Source organism: Orycteropus afer, unplaced genomic scaffold (genome assembly GCF_000298275.1).
Source record: "Orycteropus afer afer isolate SDZICR_OR568_19922 unplaced genomic scaffold, OryAfe1.0 scaffold00007, whole genome shotgun sequence".
NCBI lineage: Eukaryota > Metazoa > Chordata > Mammalia > Tubulidentata > Orycteropodidae > Orycteropus > Orycteropus afer.
Window position 1 is genome coordinate 3,304,986 of NW_006921594.1, and position 17,262 is coordinate 3,322,247.

The following is a 17,262-nucleotide window of genomic DNA, read 5'->3' on the forward strand; positions in this document are numbered from 1 at the left end:
AATTGACATGCTTAAATTTTAATTTCCAGGTATAATAAGGATTATTATTTTTATTATGGGTCCAAAAATAAAATAAGAATATGATGAAAATAAAATAGAACACAAAGTAAAATATGGTGTTATAAAAATGCAGTATAGCCTACACAATACCAGAAAAGAGTTAATACATCTTGTTTGTATAATTACTACATGGTGACTATGGAGCCCTGTTAGTGTAATGGTTTAGGCATTTGGCTACTAACCAAAATGTTGGTGGTTCAAACCCATCAGCCAGTCCTTGGAAGAGAGATGAGGCAAATTAGGCAGTCTGCTTCCATAAAGGTTGACAGCCTTGGAAACCCAACAGGGGTCATGATGAGTCAGAATTGACTCGATGGCAGCGAGTTTGGTTTTATATGGTGACTAAGTTTAATACATTAAATCACAGTTTGATGGACCAGATGAGAATTTTAATGCTACTTCATTGACTCATTGATTGATTCATACATGCAAGCATCAATGCATTCATTTATTACTCAACAGATATCTGAATACCTGAGCCAGCTATTAAGTACTGCTAAATGAACAAGAGAAGGAGTAAAATGAATACAGAAAATACTTTCATGGAGTGAGTAGACAAATAATCACATCAATATATAACTGCAAATGGTGGTCACTGGTGTGATAACAAAGAATAGGATGTGATGCTATCACATACGCCAGGAGAACTTAATCAAATCTGCAGTGTCAGAAGGCTTCCTGAGGGAAGGATTAAGGAGACAAGGTGTGAAGTAGAGGGAAGAACAATCTAAGCTTATATAAAGTCACTGAAGATGGAGACTAGTAGTCCATTTGAAGGACTTCCTATATAGTTTAGTAAAAACTGTTAACCACATTAGCCCTTACTTTCTAATCCATTAATGGCATGTGCCTTAACCTGTTCAACAGGATGATAAATTGCTTAAAAGTAAACATTATTTGGATGTTTCTTCAAGTTGTATCTGTGGTCAAATAGGTGATTAGATAAAAAGCATTTCAAATATTTTCTTGGATTAAAAAGTACTTTTAAGCCAGGCTGAGTGCAAAAATTGTAGTCTATCCAGTAAAGGACTGTATGGTACAATGCATTTCAAGTGTTCATCTTTATTTTGGCTTTGTCATGTACCTAAAGACATTGGAGAATAAATGTCTGCCTTCATGCCCTCCCACTGCAATGGGAGCAGATGCTCTGCACATTCCACACAAACCTCAGGGGTCACATTAGGAACCACAGATCCTATTACAGAGATGAACTTTAAGGCCTCAAATTCCTAATCAGCTACTTTGGAGTAAATTCTGAAATGTTTCTGTAAAAGGTTTAGACTCTTTCCCATTCATCCTTCCTAAACTCATTCCTTCATGTAGGTGGAATTGCAGGACTATCTATTCAGACAGGGCTTTAGTTTAGGCACTCGTCATTTATAGGAAATCTCACCTTTACATTCTACCTAGCTAATCTGTCTAATCAATGTAAGATTTCTGCACCTCATGTTCTTGCCATAGAGTACAAACTTTGTACTCTTTGCTATCTAATCCTTATCAAAATTCCAGTTGAAAGAAATAATATTTATGGAGGATTGTCTAAATGAAATACAGTACATCCATTACTCAGGCCAGAGAGTTTCAATTTTATATCTCAATTTGACCAGATCTTGAATGAACTGATTCCAACTATAGATGTTGTAGTTTAGCATCTCTGAAAAATTTTTTATTCACTTTTCATGTTGGTGTTATCTACTTGACATATACTGAGAGATACCACAAGAAATGGCCCTATTCTATTATAGAATTACTACCCATCCGCCATATTACGTGGTATACCTTCATGTTTAGTGGGAAAATATTCCTGTCCGTCTCAATATCTGGAAAACCCTATGATTCCTTTTACAACTGCTATTTTTCATTCTTATGGAGGCATACATCTTATAGCTGAGCCTGCAGCCTTCTTTAACTTAGCTGCTCAACAGATCAGGGGCGAATTTGCAGCCCAAGCTAGCAACTGAATAGACCTACACAAAAAATATCTCTGTAAGGTAACCTTAACCTAGTTTTATTATATGCCTCCTTGTTTTCCCTCTCATTTTTATTCTATCCATCATTATCATACTTTTAAATTGATCCAAATATTTCTAAATAATAGATTATATAAAATCCTGTAACCCTTTATGATGGAACAGGGAAAGATAAAGTTTATAGTTATGTGTGCATTTAGGGAAAACTGCTTTAAAAACTATTCATATTTTATTCACAATACCAGTTCTGATTATTGGTATTTTAATTTCAAACTTGCTGAGTGACCCAGGGGAATAATGCCATTTTTGCTTTCATTTTGTACATTCTTGAGAGCAAAAATGTTTTTGTCTAATTTGAAAAGGAAGATACAAAGAATACAATGAAATAAAATGTGAGATTCTATGGAATTTCATAAACTATTAGTCTTATGTTGTTGTTGTTGTTATGTGCCGTCGAGTCGGCCCCGACTCATAGCGACCCCTCCTTGGGTTTCCGAGGCAGTATCACTACGGAAGTAGGATTGCCCAACCTTCCTTCCGAGGAGTGGCTGGTGGGTTTGAACCGCCAGCCTTCTGGTTAGCAGTCAAGTGCTTTTAGCCACTATGCTAGGAGCTCTGGTAGCATAGTGCCTAAGGCACTTGACTGCTAACCAGAAGGCTGGCGGTTCAAACCCACCAGCCACTCCTCGGAAGGAAGGTTGGGCAATCCTACTTCCGTAGTGATACTGCCTCGGAAACCCAAGGAGGGGTCGATATGAGTCGGGGCCGACTCGACGGCAAATAACATTAGTCTTATACATTCTGGATATTTTGGGTAAATAGTAGGAGAAGCAAGTACTTTAATAATAAGTGATGTCTAACTTCTCTATTGGTCAGTTGTCTGGTCTTCCCTTAATAGGAAGACATAGTAAGTGAGCAACTTCATAAACGTTTAAATTAGCCAATGATAAATATATCTATGCATAATACTGGATATATGGAAATTTAATTAAAAACATATGAATTCTTTGTTGTCAATGAATTTTATAATCTATGACAACATGATTACCACTAGATAAATAGCAAACAGAGAGCAGATTTAAATATATATAAATATTTAAATATAAAATACTTGTTTTGGAATATATATATATATTCCAAAACAAATATTTTGATATAAATATAAAATTAGCATATGGTATAATTTCTGTAGTGAGGTTCACCATTAAACCCCATTCATGGACAATAGTGGCCAAGAAGAGTCTTTTTCTGTCTTCACATTATTAAAACAGGTAAGTGTGCTGAAAGCCGGCAGATCTGATCCAACTGGAGACAAGAAAGGATGGCACACTTCATTGGAACAAGTAATAATCTTGTAGAAAGCATGGAAAAGGAAGACTGTGAAATACAAATACAAATTTCCCTGAGAAAATAAAAGAGAGTAAGGTGGAAATGTGTAGAGAAGTCAGATACAAGCAGTAACCCTTGTATCTGTATATGAAGAAAGACTGAGATAAGCTAAAGAAACTGTAGTGCAGTGAAATTACTTGGTATGGCTCTTCTTGCCATGATCTCTGTGACTCTCACCAGATTACTGGATGGAACTATGCAAATGTGAGGTGCTTTGTGGTCCATCAGTGGGGATATCTCACTGCCATCAAAAGAGAAGAGCAGGAATTAGTGTGGAGTGTCCTTGGACCTGAGATCCCAGTGCCAGGCCTGCTTGGCAGAGAAACTAGCAGAGAGACAGCAGCAGCCGTGGAGACTGGCATGAAGCAGAGCAGCAGGCTTGCCAGCCCACAGAGTAAGAAAGCTGAGTGCTTTTGTGCAGGAGGCTGACAGAGTGGGGTGCACCTATGTGTACCTATTGGCAGAACTAAAAGAGCTTTGCAACACTTGCCCAAACAGGGCAGAGGTTAAGGGCTAAAGAAAGACGTGGCTTCAGGCATGGCAGAGGGGAAACTGTCCTGATCGAATAATTGTATCCTGAGAGTGTTCCTGAACCTCAATTGCAGCCTGTTTCTTTCCTCATAAACCCCATAAACATGAGTGTTGTCTGTGATTTCTGTGTGGCTATTGCAAAGAATTATTAAACCCAGCAGAGAAGTATTGAATGTTGTGGGAAGGATGGTTGGTGTCAGAATTGGTAAAAAGGCTGGAGGGTGGCAGCATGTCTGGGCTCATAGGAATCAGCCTTGGGCTGCTGATGGTGATTCTATCTCCCTCTCATGAAGTTAGAGGAGGTCAGAGGGGGAGGCAGGCCTCAAGCCCTTTTTGCAGAAGTGAACAGAAGAAACACCTGTTGGAAGAGTATTAAAATGAATAAAAAATGAAGCCAAGGAGTTCTACTGGGAGATTCAGGGATTTATGTCCTGAAGATAACGAAAGGAAAGTTCTTGTGACAGAAAATTCTAACAGATTCCACGAGTAGAGTGTGATGAGGCCAAATCACAGTCTCTTGTTTTGAAAATCAAGCATATGGTGATACAGAAAGAAATTTAGTTGCAAAATATTGATAGGCATATGGATTGACAGAATTTTTAAAAGTAAAAAATAGAGTTCTGTATCTGGAGGAATAACTCCAGCTCAGACATATAACTCTTAGTTTGAATCTAAGATTTTAAGTCATAGAACCTCTTGATCTCTGTTTTCTACTTGTAATAGCTATAAAATCACGTGAGATAATAAAGTACTAAACAAAGATAAAATCTAAAATATGACATTAGAGTTTCTAGTCTGCACTGGGCAGAAAATTGTAACATTTCCCTTAAATGGTATTTCATATCATTTTAAAAAATACTGATTTACAAAAATAGTGAATTTCAATTCTTTAAGAATGGTCAATCTGGAGGAAGTGAATCACTTCCAAAAATGAGTAAATGAATAAATTGGAAAATTAGATGCTTCCTTTTTCAATATCACTTATTTGGGGGGGGTGACCATTGTTACTCTCACGTAGAATGTTTTCTCTTTTCCCAGTGGAGGGAGGACATCTCTACAACCTATTCTTCATCAGATACATATGTGTCATATCTGTGTGGGTGTGAATTGATACACATACATATACATGTATGTATGTGTACACACACATAGACACATACATAACACACACACCTATTAGGCATCCTCTCCTCTTTTATACTTAAACAATAAATGTAAATATGAAATCAATGTCTTCTATACTTATGAAACAAATGGATTTCTCTGTACCCAAACCACTGGAAAGATGATTTCATAAAGTTTAATAGCATCACAAGATGATGGACTGCTGTGTGGATTTTAATCTGAAGCAGATAAACTCAAATTATAGTTTAACTTCTGGTAATAGGAACCATTCCATTTTGAAAATATTTTTTGTAAAATTAGAATAGATAATGGATTGTAATTGCATCAAGAGAGGTTCTGATGTGTTTACACTCAGCAGGGAGTGCACTCATAAATTGTAAAAACATGCCAAAAACTCCTATACACAGACATACATCAATATATAGAGAAATGCATGCCCTATGTGAGTCAACATATGCAGACATTAATTTTAATTGAATGTAAGATGTGCAAGAAATTACACAAAACATATTAATAAGTTACACATACATCTGCCAATGAAATCATACCTTTCAATACACATAAGTTCACAATGATATTTATGAAGATACAAACTAAGTTTGCTCAAAGTCAAATGAAATACATACATGCAGCCATACTATATAAATATCCCTCACACACCAACACACACACAACAAACTAATCTTTCAGTTAGTAGCTGAGTGCTTAATCATTTAGGCTACCCAGGGATACTGTATGTAACAAAACAAAACAAAACAAACAAAAAACCCAAACTCATTGCCATTGAGTCAGTTACAACTCATAGAGATGTTTCTTTATGCAGTAAGGGCTAACTGAATGTAAGTTTAAAAAATGAGATTTTGTAAAGAATAACTGAAATTTTATAGCATTTATCACTTTTTAGCTAATAACAAAATCAACAATTTTCTGTTTTTGAGACAGGAAAGCCTAAGTCTGGCTTCCTCTACTTATTAGCTGTGCATAAATTACATAGTCTAAGTCTTACTTTTCTCAATATGCAAATTATGGATAAAAAGTTATTTTGGGAAAATTTTGAACAATTTAAAACAAAATAATGGAAAAAACAATAAACAACTCTGCAATACCAGGTGCACAATAGATTGTAATTTGTTATATTTCCATGTTATAGGGACCTACTAGCTTGCAAAACCTTTTTTGAGGGTTGAAATTATCTATTATATGTTTCTTTATTATCCATCGTGCCTAGTATTAAAAGTTACTGAAGTTCCCCGAACCATGTGAGGAAAATAATACCTTGAATTACCGAGTGCAGCTCCAAGCATTGGTTTGTTGTTGGAGAATTCCTAGTGAAGTACAGGGGAAACTAAGTTGAGTGAGAAAACTTCATTTAAAACTTACTAGCAGTTAATGGGAGTTCTGGTAGCTTTAGTGCCTAAGGCACTTGACTGCTAACCAGGAGGCTAGCAGTTCAAACCCACCAGCCACTCCTTGGAAGGAAGATGGGGCAATCTACTTCCGAAGTGATACTGCCTCAGAAACCCAAGGAGGGGTCGCTATGAGTCAGGTCCAACTCGACGGCACATAACAACAACAACAGCAGTTAATGAGATGTTGTGTAACTAGGTTAAGGCATCTATCTGGCTGCTAACCAAACATGTCAGCGTTTCCAACCTACCATCCACTGTGCAGAAGAAAGATGAGGTAGTCTGCTTCCATACAGATTTATAGCCTTGGAAACCCAGTGGGGGTTGCTATGAGTCAGAATTGACTTGATGGTAGTAAATTTATTTACTTACTTATTTAATTTTAGATACTACAGCTGCAGTAATAGCAAGTCTTGACACATACCTTCCTCTTTAATTTTTTTGGTGGTAGGAGAGAGGGCATCAAAATATCCCTTTTGTCACACAAATGTAGAAAAGAAACAATCCAAGCAATTCTTCACCTTAGAATTTTAAATCTTTTATATAATAAAGTAAATGTTGCCTTAGGAGCACAGCAACCTATACCGGGGGAGATCTTTAGATTACTGCTGAGGCTTTCTGCCTCTCCCTGGAAGCCCTATGACGCAGTTCTACTCTGTTCTAAAGAACCACTCACTATGAGTCAGAATCAACTAGACAGCAATGGGTTTGGTTGGTCTTTTGATTATGGTAGTTCAGTGGTAGAATTCTTGTCTTCTATGCAGAAGACAAAAGAGCTCTGGTGGCATAGTGCCTAAGGCCTCTGACTGCCAACCAGAAGGTTGGTGGTTCAAACCTACCAGCTGCTACATGGAAGGAAGATGGGACAACCTACCTCTATAAAGACTTACTGCCAGGAAACCCAATAGGGGTCACTATGAGTCAATCAACTCATGGCAGTGAGTTTGGTGGGGTTTTTTGTTTGTATGTTTGTTTTGTTTTTTAATGCAGGAGACATGGGTTGCTTTCCAATCAATGAACCTCAAGTGCAACTATGAAACATCTGTCAGTAGAGGCTTGTGTGTGGCTCTGATGTGAACAGCAACTAACAACAACAACGTGAACTAGCACTAAGCTAAGCAGTAGGGACACAATGATGAATAAGATATAACTCTTATTCATAAAACTCATAGTCATTTTATACACTACTCAGTTTGCTACAATGATAGGCTGCAGTGATGGGCTCAAGTACAGCAAGGATTGTGAAGATGGTGCATGCCTAGCAGTGTTTCACTTTGTTGTACAAAGACAGAATCACTATGATTCAGAGCCAATTTGATGGTACTTCACAAAAACAACCCGTCTTTATCATACAGTATTAGAGACTTGCATATCTGACTGGACTATGTGACAACTGTTCACTAAAGAATGCTCTGGTAGTCTAAACACTGAAGTTTTATGGGCCACACACGCCCAATGGTGTCTGTGACAAATGAAGAACAAATACAAATACAGCTCAGTCAGGGCAGAAAAACTAGAAGTCTTACCTGATGAAGGTTTTTCCATTTAACTCTGTCAACTCAAATATTTTTAAATGATTATCCCAAAGACAATGCTTTCTATTATCCATGGTAGTGTCTTTTAAACTATCATGAGAATACACACATTGTTATTTAATACACGTGTTGTTGTTGTCGTTGTTGTGTGCCATCGAGTTGGATCCGACTCATAGCGACCCCTCCTTGGGTTTCTGAGGCAGTATCACTTCGTAAGTAGATTGCCCAACCTTCCTTCTGAGAAGTGGCTGGTGGGTTTGAACCGCCAGCCTTCTGATTAGCAGTCAAGTGCCTTAGGCACTACGCTACCAGAGCTCCCATTTAATACCCATGTTGTTGTTGTTGTTATGTGCCGTCGAGTCAAACCTGACTCATAGCGACCCCTCCTTGGGTTTCCGAGGCAGTATCACTACGGAAGTAGGATTGCCCAACCTTCCTTCCGAGGAGTGGCTGGTGGGTTTGAACCGCCAGCTGTCTGGTTAGCAGGCAAGTGTCTTAGCCACTATGCTACCAGAGCTCCTTTTAATACCCATAGGCACAGACAAATAAAAGTTTCATAGAATATTCATTTCTAACAGACAATGCATTTTCTATACCATTCTCTCTTTTTAAAAAATACTGGTTGCAATATATGAAATTGATCTTATGTTGCACTAAAAGAGCAAGAAGCAAGCCCTGGTGGCACAGTAGATAAAGCACTCAGCTTCTAACTAAAAGGTCAGCAGTTCAAACCCATCAACTTCTATGCAGGAGAAAGGTGTGACAGTCCACTTCTATACAGATTTACAACCTCAAAAATTCTATGGGACAGTTCTATTCTATCCTGTAGGGCAGCTATGATTTGGAATTAACTCAACAACAGTGAGTTTGGATTTTCGAATAGAGCAGAAGTTGCCATTTGAGAAAACAAACAAACAAGCTTGATCTGTGATAACTAGACTAAAGCTAAGATGCTGATTTATAATTATCCTGAACAAAATATGTACAGATTATATAATGTTATATTTTTTGAAATATGTTAACATATTCAAAATTATGTAATTCCAAGAAACAACAGTATTTTTAGTACTTTTGCCTACAGCAGATTAATTGGGTGAAATGAAAATGTGAGATTATATTCTGTGTTATTTTTTACCAAAGTATCTCCCTTTTAGAGGCTCTTTTCCTTCTCAAGAAAAATGTTCCCAATCATGAGTGGAAGTATCTTTGAAAATAAGGAAGTCTATTAATACAGGAATATCCTAAAAGTCACATCCAAATGGTGATCACTGAGCCAAATAATACATCAACAAAAGGGTTCAAATTAAGACACCACCATAAATGAAGGTTTACAGAAGAAAACAATGGAAAACTCTGTAAATAAGATAAGGCCATGACCCTTGTATGTGTTACATCATGGCAATGGTTAGTCACAGCATGCCCTTCCCCACAGAAACAGTGGTTCCAGCATATGTAGAAGATGCAGAGGCAAGGGTCTTCTACAGGTCTCACATGTTTCGTACACGCAGATACGTGTGTCAGGAATACAAGGCCCTGACTGCTCTTCAGGGTGGCCATTTCTTAGTGTTGTGCTTACATAGGTAATATTTCCTTCTGAGGCAAAAGTAGGCTTGCTTACTGCTTGTTATAAAAGTCATGGACTTTCCAAGATCACTGCTGCATGTGTACTGGGCCATATCACTTTGCTTCCTGCCCACTGCAAAAATGTTGGTCCTCATGCTGCCTGTTGTACTGTAATATAATCTTTTGTCTCTGACCTAGATGCCTCATGTCTTCCATCAGCATCCATGAAATAGTAATAGGTTAACACATTAGATTGTAAGTACGATAAAATCAAACTGTAGGGCTGACAGTTTAGACTATGAGGATAGGATGCGAACAGAGACGTGGCTTTTTAGAAGAAGGAAAAAAGGGGCTCTGTAAGCAAATTTCGGGGAAATGGTAAGACTCCCTAGGAACTATTAGTGAATGCTGTAGTCCATGTGTTGGATGAGGCAAGAGGAAGGGTTAATGAATGGAAATTGAATAATGTTCAAGGGATGAGCAATAGGAAGCACAAAAACAAGCTGCCCGACTGATACTTTGGCTTTTGCTCATTCTTCTTCAGAAAAAGCTGTTTTCCTAAGAAAAGAACAAGTCCAGCAAACACAGCCAAAAGGCAACGTGGCTGTGGCTGCTAAATAATGGAGTTCTCCCAGCTGACATACATGGCATCCATAATCAGGACCTCCCTATTCAATATGGAGATCTGACCAGACTGAAAATATTAAATCCACTGACTGAGCAGCCAGGATGTGGCCACTCAAAAGTAAATGTGAATCCAAAGCCTTGTTAGATAGCAATGAGTTATGCACCTGGCCCCTACTATGATCTAACCTGTCTGGTGATAAGAATAAGGTGGTAGTAGGTCCACGGTGTTTGAAGTCTCTGAGACCCTTTGGCAGTGTGTGTGAGGGCGAAGAAAAAAGAAGTCCAAGGACTCAGAGATACAGAGAGAGAAAGTAGCACTATACTCGAGCACTGGTTCAAGGGAGTGAAGAGGTGGACAATTAGGCGTCCTTTACATGGCCCATGTTGTTTCCATGCACTTTCCTCCCTGCCATTCTTGTCTCTCTGTGCTCCTGCTGGGTATCTCCAGACAGGTGTTGCCTTGACTCTACTGCATGTTAGAATTCTTGGTTCATGCTCCTACCTAGAAAAAAGGCACCAGAATTTAACTTATGAAGTTTGGGTGGGACATTTCTACACACAGTTGTTGTGGCTTCGACTGCTTAAGTATAATTGGTATTGACCATGTTTTTATCTCCTTGTCCCTTAAGTGTCAGAGGACAATCTCTCATTCCGGTATGGTTGCATGAAGAGAGATGATAGTGGGAAATGTAGTTTGTACCCCACACCCCACTTCCCTATCCTCTCCAAGTTGTCTAGCAGAGGTAGTATAGAATCTGAGGAGGAGAAAAGAAATTCAGAACTTTAATTAAACATCATGGCTACAGAGTACTCAGAAAGACCATTACCAATAAAACAGTGCCACCTGCCTGATGCAGCAAGGTAGCTAATAACTTGCTACTACACTTTCCTAATGCCTGATTGGAGGCGCTCTTGTGACTCCACGGTCTGACACTTCTGACACTGATACTTATAGGGAGCTAACTAGGATCTTATGATTAACAAAGCAGGAGTCCAGCAGGCCTCCTCAGTCAAATGGAAATGGTGCATTTAACAGCCAGCTAGCAAATATGGCCCTAATGACATTGTCAATTTTACACGAACAAGAGTCAGCTATCATATGTGGGGAACTGTCTCCTACCCCCTCTCCACTGTCTAAAGTAAAGCTACTGGTTCAAAGGAACCCCCAAATGAAAATGGATCCACTAAATAATCTAGAGCTTCTCCACTAATGCTTTGGCCAAGTTGAAACATGATGGTGTCCCTTAGGCTGCTGCTCGTCAGCCTCAGCACCAGCCATGTAAACCTGAAAATGGACAGTTACTCTGCTCAGTGGGCAGAACTCAAGGCAATGCTCATAGTCTTAACTAAACCTGCCCTTGATGAGCCTTGCTACATTTTTTACTTATCTTTAGGACTCCTGTCAATGGTCCAACTCTCTAGTTTGCTACTTAGAAGATCAGAGATTGCCAGCTTAAATACTTTCCACTTTAGGGCTTCGAACTATGGGCAAAAGTCAGATAGTCTAGATCACTCATATAAATGCTCATGGTGAGGCACTGTTCTCTGATTAAGTCAATTAGAACCAAGATACTGATTAATTCTGATCCACTCATATCACCATCACTGCTACCTGAATCCATTATTACATTAGATATGGCAATGCACCCACCATCACAATCTTGGAACACAATAAAGGACTATATGGTTCTAATGCAGAATCTCCCACCACATGACAGACGTTAGCACCTGACAAATGGTGGTCCATTTGTGTGTGTGGTGTAGGAGGACACATTCCCTGTAGTTTTTTATCAAGAACTGTGTAGGATCTAATGTGAAAACTAACAAGTTAGCCAATTTTCTGAGCTCTAATTTCCATAGGGTGGTAAGAAGAAGGAGAGGTTAACCTCTACATGCATGATGCACTGAGTTACAGGAGTGGTATACTGAGTTTAGGAAACCTGGATATTTTATAATCCAGGGAATAACCTTGTGTGATCTTTATCCCAGAGGGAGATGTTTTCTGTGTTATAACAGACAGTGAACAAGCATGCTCTCTCCAGAGAAAAGCTATTTATCCATTTGCTAAGACTGTTCATTATAGAAATACTCTTGAAAAGATATCCTGGGGAGAAAAAGGGGGTAGGGCAGGCAGTGCCTCTGCTTGCAAGATATTTTGAAACAGTATAGAAACATGGAGAATTGTCTCACAACGTTGACTCTACATCTTCATGCCAAATTGACTATATTGGATCTATGTATCCTTCCTAGAACTACTATGTGTCACTGTTGCAGACTCTTTTTCAGATTACAGTGGTACTGCTCCAGTTTTATCAGCCAACTCTGGCCACACTATTATGACTCTGAAACTTAACTATGCCAATGTTCAGCTTTCTGAACATTGACAATGGTGTGCCTATTCTTGGTCATATGATAAAAGGTGAAACCCTAAAATGTGAAATAATGAATCACTGAATAAAATAACTTATGTTTTTCTCATTCTTAAAGTGTGATTTTATTTATGTTGTCATTTGCAAAAAGGGATGAGAAGTACCTACCTTTATAAGGTTGTTGAGATAGTAAATGAGTTAACTTATGTAAGGCTAATAGAAGTTAATCCACATAAAGTGATTAGAAGAGGCTAGCATCCTCCATCTGCTGCTGTGGCACAACTCAAAAGGGGAAGAAACAGCTGCAAATATTCAATAATAATCGGATGAGGGAATGCATGGAGTACGAATCTAGGAAAACTGGAAGTTGTCAACAATTGAATGGAACACATAAAGATCAATATCCTAGGTATTACTGAGCAAAAATGGACTGGTTTTGGCCATTCTGAATCAGAAAACCATACGATCTACTATGCCGGGAATAACAAATTGAAGAGGAATGGTGTGGCGTTCATCATCACAAAGAATGCTCCGAGATCTGTCCTGAAGTACAATGCTGTCAGTGATAGGATAAAATCCACACACCTACAAGGAAACCAGTTAATACTACTACTATTCAAATTTATGCACCAACCACCACAGCCAAAGATGAGGAAATTGAAGATATTTTGCGGAATTCTGCAGTCTGAAATTGACCAAACATGCAATCAAGATGTGTTCATTATTACTGGTGACTGGAATACAAAAGTTGGAAACAGAGAACAATCATTGGTAGTGGGAAAATATGGCCTTGGTGATAGAAATGATGCTGGAGATGCCATGAAAGAATTTTGCAAGACCAATGACTTATTCATTGCAAATATCTTTTTTCAACAACATAAATGGCATTTCTCAAGCTGAAAGAACTGAAGAAAAAATTCAAGCCTCAAGTTGCAATACTGAAAGATTCCAAGGGCAAAATTTTGAATGATGTAGGAAACATCAAAGAAGATGGGAGGAATACACAGAGTCACTGTACCAAAAAGAACTGGTTGATGTTTATCCATTTCAAGAGGTAGCATATGATCAAGAACCAATAGTATTGAAGGAAGAAGTCAAAGCTGTACTGAAGGAACTGGTGAAAGACAAGGCTCCAAGAATTGATGGAATACCCATTGAGATGTTTCAACAAACAGATGCCACACTGGAGGAACTTACTCAGCTATGCCAAGAAATTTGAAAGACCGCTACCTGGCCAATTGAGTGGAAGAGATCCATATTTGTACCCATTCCAAAGAAAGGTGATCCAACAGAATGTGGGAATTACAGAACAATATCATTAATATCACATGCAAGTAATAGCTTGCTGAAAATAATTAAAAAACAGTTGCAGCAGTACCTTGACAGAAAACTTTCAGAAATGCAAGCTGGATTCAGAAGAGGACATGGAATGAGGGATATCATTGTTGATGTCAGATGGATTTTGGCTCAAAGCAAAGAATACCAGAAATATGTTTACTTGTGGTTTATTGACAATGCAAAAGCTTTCAATTGTGTGGATCATAACAAATTAAGGATAAGATCAAGAAGAATGGGAATTCCAGAACACTTCATTATACTCATGAGGAACCTGTATATAGAACAGGAGGCTGGCGTTTGAACAGAGCAAGGGGATATTGTGTGGTTTAAAATCGGGAAGGCAGTGTGTCAGGGATATATCCTTTCACCATATTTATTCAACATGTATGCTGAGCTAATAATCCAAGAAATTGCAATATATGAAAAAGAGCTTGGCATCCAGATTGCAGGAAGACTCATTAACAACCTGTGATATGCAAATGACACAACTTTGCTTGCTGAAAGTGAGGATGATTTGAAGCACTTACTGGTGAAGAGTAAAGACTACAGTCTGCAGAATGGATTACATCGTAACATGAAGGACATAACAATCCTCACAAGTGGACCAATAAGCAGCATCATAATAAATGAAGAAAAGATTGAAGCTGTCAAAGATTTTGTATTACTTGGTTCTACAATCAACACCAATGGAAGCAGCAGTCAAGAAATCAGACAACTTATTGCACTGGCCAAATCTGTTGCAAAAGGCCTCTTTCAAGTGCTGAAGAGCAAAGATATGTCCTTGAACACTAAGATGTGCTTAACTTAAGCCATGGTATTTCCAATCACCTCATTTACATGTGAAAGCTGGACAATGAATAAGGAGGACCAAAGAAGAATTGAGCTCTGGTAGCATAGTGCCTGAGGCACTTGACTGCTAACCAGGAGGCTGGTGGTTCAAACCCACCAGCCACTCCTCGGAAGGAAGGTTGGGCAATCCTACTTCCGTAGTGATAACTGCCTCGGAAACCCAAGGAGGGGTCGCTATGAGTCGGGGCCGACTCGACGGCAAATAACAACAACAATAACAAAGAAGAATTGATGCTTTTGAGTTGTGGCGTGGCGAAGAATACTGAAAGTACCATGGACTGCTAGAACTAACAAACATGTACTGAAAGAAGTGCAGCTGGAATGCTCCTTGGAAGCAGGAATGGCCAGACTTCACCTCACCTACTATGGTCATGTTGTCAGAAAGGACCATTCCCTGGAGAAGGATATCATGCTTGGTAAAGTAGAGGGTCAATGAAAAAGGGGAAGACCCTCAATGAGGTAGATTGACACAGTGACTGCAATGATAAGCTCAGGTATAGGAAAAATTGCAAGGCTGGCACAGGGCAGGGCAGTGTTTCATTCATCCTGCTGTACATAAGGTCGCTATGAGTCAGACCTGATTTGATGGCACCTAACAACAACAGAACCCAGTAAACAATAAAATTTATATTTTTTTGTAATGATTTTGTCAACTATCACCAATGTTTACCCCCAAAACTCTTTCATCACCTTAACAGAAATTCTGTATCACTAACTATTCCCCATTTTCCCCTCCACAACTTCCGGTAAACACGAATCTACTTTCTGCCGCTATGCATTTGCCTATTCTGGATACATCTTGTAAGTGGAATCACACAATATTTGTCTGGCTTATTTCACATAGTACAATACTTTCAAGGTTTACCCATTTTGTAAAGAAACTTCATTTCTATTTATAGCTAGGTAATACTTCTTGGTATATACACAGATGTGTTCGTTCTCAACTGTCCTTCAATGAGGTTTTTGTCAGGACTTGTAAAAGTCCAAGGAGTTGGTGGGAGAGAGGGAACAATTTTCCTTCTAGTTCCAAACCTCTTGTGGTAATAATTTTTTCACGAATACGTAAGAATAGTAGTATTCAATAAAAGTAATAATAATGCTGTTTTTTGTAAGAAATATTTCAAGTGGGGAATATAGGATATTTAGTCATATGTTAAATAAAAGTCATTCTAGATGGACCTGAGCAGAATTTATACAAGAAACTTGTGTATTTCTTTGTTTTATATTTTCTAGTGCATATGAGTAAAAGGGATTCGATTAACGCTATAATTTACTTAAAGGAGCTGTCATACTCTAAAACTATTGTTATGAAATTTATCCTCAGAACTAAATAAAATAATTATGAAGCTAACAAAATGACTACATAGGCCATTTTATAAGAGACATGTATTTTCCCTCTTTTTTCAATGAATGTTTAAAGCTCTCCTTCAAGCTCTTGGTAAATCTATTGATCTGTGAAAAACAGTGCACTCCAGGGAGGCAATTCAGTTGACATTATATATCAAATGATGAGATGAATAATGATCATACTATTTGGTAATTAAATGTCTTATAAACCTTTTAACTGACTGAACATCAAAAAAGTTAAATGAAGTCAAGTATTTTGTGTGTTTTTTAATATTAATGATGTAAATGATAATTTTTAAGATATCCAGAATAAGAGAACACAGTATATTATTATATTTTTAATATACAGAATCATATATTAAAAGATAAAACATTTATGTGTTATCTAGCTTGCTATTGATTGTACATATAATGTGTCTTCTTTTTAGCATGCAGAATTGTTTTCTATTCTTAAATATTTTGCTTTCAAAGATGATAGAGAAACATTTGAAACCATTTTGTTGAATATGCAAAGAACATGTGGGAAATATTAGCTATTATTAGTAAATAAGATAAAGTATAAATAAAAGAGAGTATTATTTATAGATTAAGAGTAGAAGTCATTTGAGTCTCCATTTACAGAATTTTCTCAGACAAATTCTGTTTTAGAATATTTATGAATTTTTCATTCTTCAGTCCAGGAGTGAGTACTCCCTGCAACATAGTTACTATCCCCAAAGTGACTGATTACTAAAGAGTTTACATATTTCTATATGTAGATATACATATTAAGTAAGGACCTTTAGAAGCTAGAGTGTTTGTCTGTTAAAGATTACTTTCTGTGCTCACAAACGCCAGGTTACATTACAATATCATGACCAAATAATCCTATGGTGAAAAATTTAAACATTTGAAAGTACACTACATTCCTACTGGTTATTGTATAAACTACATTTTAGCTATACAATATCTAATTATAATGACACTTAAAGTCCTTTGGTTAAATACTAAGCACAGTAATTTTAATAATTATATTAAAATTTTAAAACAAAAAAGTTTTATAAAGGCATTTAATATATTTATGATAAAAATCAAGTCCACAATCATGAAATTATGAATAATTAAATAAAATATCTTACGTTTTTTGGAGCTCATTCTTTTTTTTTTTTTTTAA